This window comes from Triticum urartu, chromosome 7, assembly GCF_003073215.2.
Source record: "Triticum urartu cultivar G1812 chromosome 7, Tu2.1, whole genome shotgun sequence".
Classification (NCBI taxonomy): domain Eukaryota; kingdom Viridiplantae; phylum Streptophyta; class Magnoliopsida; order Poales; family Poaceae; genus Triticum; species Triticum urartu.
Genome location: NC_053028.1, coordinates 695,898,122 through 695,905,444, shown reverse-complemented (window position 1 = coordinate 695,905,444; position 7,323 = coordinate 695,898,122).

Sequence of the window (7,323 nt, the reverse complement as noted above, 5' to 3'; positions counted from 1 at the left end):
AACGTGAAGGCAAGGATTGATCGGGCTTTTGCAAACGAAGCCTTCAGGCAGCGTTATGAATCAATTCGAGTGCGTCACATCAGTGCGGTTGAATCCGACCATTGTTTCGTTGTTGCTGAAATCCGAGACAAGCCGCATGACCATGGTGCACGTCGACACAAACAGTTCAGATATGAAAACGTATGGCAGACCCATAGGGATTATGAGGATCTTGTCACGGAAACTTGGCTGAAACAAACTCGTACCCCGGGCTTACAAGGCATCGCAGATTCGCTGGGGGCACTCCAACGCACGCTGGAGCCGTGGGGGGTACGTGAGTTTGGTTGCCTTTCACGCAATGTGAGACAACTTCAGAAGAAGTTGGAGAAGATACGGGAACAGTCCATTGGGCGAGGCCCGTCCGAGGAGGAGAAAAAGATCGCTGCAAAGCTTCGAGAAGCGCTAAAGCAAGAAGAGATCTGGTTGAGGCAGCGGTCGAGAGTAAGCTGGCTGCGAGAGGGAGATCGCAACACAGGGTACTTTCAAGCACAAGCCAAACAACGTCAGCGCATGAACAGAATATGTGGGCTTCGACGAGCTGACGGTTCGGTGTGTGCTGATCCCGAGGAAGACAAAGTGGAAATATAGTCATTCTATCAGAATCTCTACACCTCGCAAGGGGCTTTTGATATGAGTGAGTTGTTGGACCATGTCCCCGAGAAGGTGACACCGGAGATGAACCAGCTGTTTGATCGGCCATTCGATGCAAAGGAGGTACATACAGCGCTTTTTTAAATGGCCCCATCCAAGGCTCCTGGAGTTGATGGATACACAACAGGATTCTTTCAAAGGCACTGGCAGCTTCTGAAGAACAATGTGACAGATGCAGTGCTTGGTTTTTTGAACGGTGGGGATATTCCTTTGGGGTTGAATGACACGTCTATAACTCTTATACCAAAGGTACGGCACCCACAGACGATATCTCAATTTCGCCCTATTGCATTATGCCCAGTTTTGTACAAGATAGCGGCCAAGGCGATTGCGAACCGCTTAAGATGCTATATGGACGATATTATCAGCGAGGAACAAAGCGCCTTTGTTCCTGGCCGCTTGATCACTGACAACGTTTTGGTTGCTTTCGAAAGTGTTCACACTTTGCGAAGAAGGAAGAAGGGAAGGAATACTGCATGTGCATTAAAGCTGGATATGATGAAAGCTTACGATCGGGTGGAGTGGCACTATCTCGAGGCCATTCTTCTTAGGCTCGGCTTTAGCAACGCACTTGTCAGGTTGATAATGAAATGTGTGACTTCTGTGCGCTTCTCGGTATGAGTAAATGGAGAGTTACAACCATATTTCACTCCTTCGAGAGGTCTCAGGCAAGGATGTCCAGTTTCACCATTCTTATTTCTATTGTGCGCTGAAGGTTTTTCCTCTCTCTTGAAATATTATGGTGGCAACATTGACAGAGGCGTCAGAGTAAGCTTTCGATCGCCATGGATCAGCCATCTTCTTTTTGCAGATGATTGCTTGATTTTTCTCAGTGCAGATGCAACCAGTGCACAGCGACTGAATGCCATATTGCGGATATATGCGGAAGCATCCGGGCAGTGTGTGAATCGTGACAAAAGTGCCATCTACTTCAGGCCGAATACTCCACATACCATCAGGCAAGCTCTAAAAAATATTCTGGGGGTGAACGTTGAAGCTTTCAGCGAGAGATACCTCGGTCTCCCCATAGCGGTGGGCAGAATCACTAGCGGGACTTTTGATCACATAGGTGATCGATCAAGAGGCAAGATGCAAGGCTGGTCTGAAAGGCTCTTTGCGTGCGCGGGGAGGGAAACACTTTTGAAATCCATAGTACAAGCAATCCCCACGTTCAGTATGAGCTGTTTCCTACTTACAAAGAAGGTGTGCAAAAGCTTGACTTCCAGTATGGCTAAATACTGGTGGAGCAGCTCTATCGATAGAAGATCTCTTCATTGGATATCATGGAAAAATCTCACGGTACCAAAATGCAAAGGAGGTATGGGATTTCATGATTATCATCTATTTAACTTGGCACTATTGGGGAAACATGGGTGGAGGTTTATGACCAACCCCAACTCACTATGCGCCAGAGTTTTGAAGGGGAGGTACTTCCCCGATAGTGATTTTATGCAGGCTCAAGTGCCACACTCTGCATCGGCTGTATGGTGTGCCATCATTGCCGGGCGGGAAGCTCTTGAGGCGGGAGTGGTTCAGCGTGTTGGCGATGGCTCTACCATCAATGCCTGGACTGATAAATGGATCCCAACTACTGTCTCCAGGTCACCGATCCTCAAGCCAGCGAACACAAGTGTTGAACGGGTGAGCGATCTGATTGATAACACTAACTGGACTTGGAGACGAGACTTAGTTCGAGGTACATTTGCCACACCTGATGCTGATGCAATTCTGAATATACCACTTCGGCAAGGTGGAGGAGAGGACTTTCTTGCGTGGGCACACGAGAAATCTGGTAACTACAGTGTGAAATCAGCGTACCGAGCTTTGATGAACCGCAACGAGCAACAAGCTCTAGGCGAAGGGCCCGGCACCGGAACTTCAGTGGATCAAACACATATGTGGAAAGCACTTTGGTCTCTCAAAGTTGTCCCCAAGGTACGTGTCTTCTGGTGGCGTGTCATGTGTGGCATTCTACCTGACGAGAAGACGCTGCATTATAGACATATTCGAGATGTCAGTTTATGCAAACTCTGTCAAGCACATGAGGAAGACCTTGAACATGCGTTAATCCACTGTTCGCATGCGAAACAGTTCTAGGACGAAGCGCGCCTTGTTCTGGACATCAAGCTACCACGATTGCATCCGTCTTCATGGGCTGGCCATATCTTATGTGGGTCTATGTTCACCGACAAGGAGCGAGCAACGATAATCACTATAATGTGGTCCATCTGGAGTTCTCGCAATAGATGGACACATGACGGTGAGAAGTACGACCCGGTGAACTCCATCAAACTCACTAGAGAGGCTTTGGCCTTACTTGATGTACCTAAACAACAAGCTGCAATGCTACCGGGACATGGTTGGCGGCCACCTGAATCGGATCATGTAAAGATCAACACCGATGCAGCTGTGCGGTTCGCAGAGGAGAAAAGCGGAGCGGGTGGTGTCGCACGCTCCCAGACAGCACTGATGGGCGCTTGGTGCAAGCCCCATCTTGGGGTCACTGATCCTATGATCGCTGAGGCACTAGCCCTACGGGATGGAGTAATCTTCGCAAATCTGAGAGGCTATGCCAATGTGATAATGGAGACCGACAGTCTGGAGATTGTTAATCTCTGGAACACTCGTCGCAACAGTCGCTCTGTTGTGGCACCAGTTTTCTTCGAAATTGATGAGCTAGCGGATAGTTTCCATTCTTTTGTAATTCAGCATGTTAGTAGATCTGCAAACGGTCCAGCACACTTGTGTGCCCAGCGTGCATGTAATGTGTCTGTAACCGAGAGTTGGCTCTCTGAGACTCCAAGTTTCCTGATTAGCAGCCTATTGGCTGACTGCCCAGCGAACACTTTTGTTTGAATAAAGCTCAGAAGTTCTATGCAAAAAAAAGAGCGGACAAGAAGGAATTATGAATTTGAGGGTTGATTTGTGAGTATTAAAGGAAAGAAGAACACTTGTGAATAGGAAGGATTTGAGGACCAATTTGCGGGTATTAAAGGAAAGAATTGAAGGCTATCTTTATGGGTTAAAAAATTATAAAGGAAGGAGTGATTTCACAAAACTGTCCAGATATTATAAAAAACCATTATTTCAAAAACATCCTCACGAAATAAAAATGTTCATCATTTTTAAAAATGGTCGTGTATTCCAATCATAAGGAATTTGAGGAAAATACCATCTTGAATGATTTGGAAAAAATGGTCGATGAATACAATAATGTTCATGATTTTGAAAAGAAATAATTGTGTATTAAAAACATATTTGTGAATCTGAAAAACTGTCCATGAAATTTTAGAAGGTGTTCACAAAAAATCAAAAACATATTGCGAATTTTAAAATTTGTTCCCCAACTTTTTTAAAGCTCGTCGATTCAAAAAATGTTTGTTGAGTCAAAAATTATTTATGAATTCGAAAATTGTTCATGCATTTCAAAAAATGTCATCTCAACATAACAACTGTTTGTAGTAGGCGTTCATGAAGTCTTTTATGTGTAGGATTTGATTAGTTTTTGGGAAGTCTTTATATGTCTAGGCGTTGGTAGTAGTAACTGAAGGAAATATGCCCTAGAGGCAATGATGATGTTATTATTTTATTTCCTTATATCACGATAAATGTTTATTATTCATGCTAGAATTGTATTATCCTGAAATATAATACTTGTGTGAATACATAGACAAACTAAACGTCACTAGTATGCCTCTACTTGACTAGCTTGTTAATCAAAGATGGTTATGTTTCCTAACCATAGACATGTGTTGTCATTTGATTAACGGGATCACATTATTAGGAGAATGATGTGATTGACATGACCCATTCCATTAGCTTAGCACCCGATCGTTTAGTATGTTGCTATTGCTTTCTTCATGACTTATACATGTTCCTATGACTATGAGATTATGCAACTCCCGTTTGCCGGAGGAACACTTTGTGTGCTACCAAACGTCACAACGTAACAGGTGATTATAAAGGAGCTCTACAGGTGTCTCCAAAGGTAAATGTTGGGTTGGCGTATTGCGAGATTAGGATTTGTCACTCCGATTGTCGGAGAGGTATCTCTGGGCCCTCTCGGTAATGCACATCACATAAGCCTTGCAAGCATTGCAACTAATGAGTTAGTTGCGAGATGATGTATTACAGAACGAGTAAAGAGACTTGCCGGTAACGAGATTGAACTAGGTATTGAGATACCGACGATCGAATCTCGGGCAAGTAACATACCGATGACAAAGGGAACAACGTATGTGTTATGCGGTCTGACCGATAAAGATCTTCGTAGAATATGTGGGAACCAATATGAGCATCCAGGTTCCGCTATTGGTTATTGACCGGAGACATGTCACGGTCATGTCTACATTGTTCTCGAACCCGTAGGGTCCGCACGCTTAAGGTTTCGATGACAGTTATATTATGAGTTTATGAGTTTTGATGTACCGAAGTTAGTTCGGAGTCCCAGATGTGATCACGGACATAACGAGGAGTCTCGAAATGGTCGAGACATAAAGATTGATATATTGGACGACTATATTCGGACACGGAAGTGTTCCGGGTGATTTCGGAGAAAACCGGAGAGCTGGAGGGTTACCGGAAACCCCCCGGGAGAAGTAATGGGCCATATGGGCCTTAGTGGAGAGAGATTGGGGGCAGCCAGGGTGGGCCGCGCGCCTCCTCCCCCCTGGTCCGAATTGGACTAGGAGAGGGGGGCGGCGCCCCCCTTTCCTTCTCCCTCCCCACTTCCTTTCCCCCTCCTAGTAGGAGTCCTACTCCTACTAGGAGGAGGACTCCTCCTTGGCGCGCCAATAGGGCCGTCCGGCCTCCTCCCCTTGCTCCTTTATATATGGGGGCAGGGGCACCCCTAGACACAAGTTGATCCACGTGATCGTTTTCTTAGCCATGTGCGGTGCCCCCTTCCACCATAATCCTCGATAATATTGTAGCGGTGCTTAGGCGAAGCCCTGCAATGGTAGAACACCAAGATCGTCACCACGCCGTCGTGCTGATGGAACTCTTCCCCGACACTTTGCTGGATCGGAGTCCGGGGATCGTCATCGAGCTAAACATGTGCTAAAACTCGGAGGTGCCGTAGTTTCGGTGCTTGATCGGTCGGGCTGTGAAGACGTACGACTACATCAACCGCGTTGTGCTAACGCTTCCGCTGTCGGTCTATAAGGGTACGTAGATCACACTCTCCCCTCTCGTTGCTATGCATCACCATGATCTTGCGTGTGCGTAGGAATTTTTTTGAAATTACTACATTCCCCAACAGTGGCATCCGAGCCTAGGTTTTATGTGTTGATGTTATATGCACGAGTAGAACACAAGTGAGTTGTGGGCGATATAAGTCATACTGCTTACCAGCATGTCATACTTTGGTTCGGCGGTATTGTTGGACGAAGCGGCCCGGACCGACATTACGCATACGCTTACGAGAGACCGGTTCTCCCAACGTGCTTTGCACAAAGGTGGCTAGCGGGTGTCAGTTTCTTCAACTTTAGTGGAACCGAGTGTGGCTACGCCCGGTCCTTGCGAAGGTTAAAACAGCACCAACTTGACAAACTATCGTTGTGGTTTTGATGCGTAGGTAAGATTGGTTCTTGCTTAAGCCCGTAGAAGCCACGTAAAACTTGCAACAACAAAGTAGAGGACGTCTAACTTGTTTTTGCAGGGCATGTTGTAATGTGATATGGTCAAGACATGATGCTAAATTTTATTGTATGAGATGATCATGTTTTGTAACCAAGTTATCGGCAACTGGCAGGAGCCATATGGTGTCGCTTTATTGTATGCAATGCAATTACGCTGTAATGCTTTACTTTATCACTAAGCGGTAGAGATAGTCGTGGAAGCATAAGATTGGCGAGACGACAACGATGCTACAATGGTGATCAAGGTGTCGCGTCGGTGACGATGGTGATCATGACGGTGCTTCGAAGATGGAGATCACTAGCACAAGATGATGATGGCCATATCATATCACTTATATTGATTGCATGTGATGTTTATCTTTTATGCATCTTATCTTGTTTTGTTTGACGGTAGCATTTTAAGATGATCTCTCACTAATTATCAAGAAGTGTTCTCCCTGGGTATGCACCGTTGCGAAAGTTCTTCGTGCCGAGACACCACGTGATGATCGGGTGTGATAGGCTCTACGTTCAAATACAACGGGTGCAAAACAGTTGCACACGCGGAATACTCAGGTTATACTTGACGAGCCAAGCATATACAGATATGGCCTCGGAACACGGAGACCGAAAAGTCGAGCGTGAATCATATAGTAGATATGATCAACATAGTGATGTTCACCAATGAAACGACTCCATCTCACGTGATGATCGGACATGGTTTAGTTGATTTGGATCACGTAATCACTTAGAGGATTAGAGGGATGTCTATCTAAGTGGGAGTTCTTTAGTAATATGATTAATTGAACCTAAATTTATCATGAACTTAGTACCTGATAGTATCTTGCTTGTTTATGTTTGATTGTAGATAGATGGCCCATGCTGTTGTTCCGTTAAATTTTAATGCGTTCCTTGAGAAAGCAAAGTTGAAAGATGATTGTAGCAATTACACAGACTGGGTCCGTAACTTGAGGATTATCCTCATTGCTGCATAGAAGAATTACGTTCTGGAAGC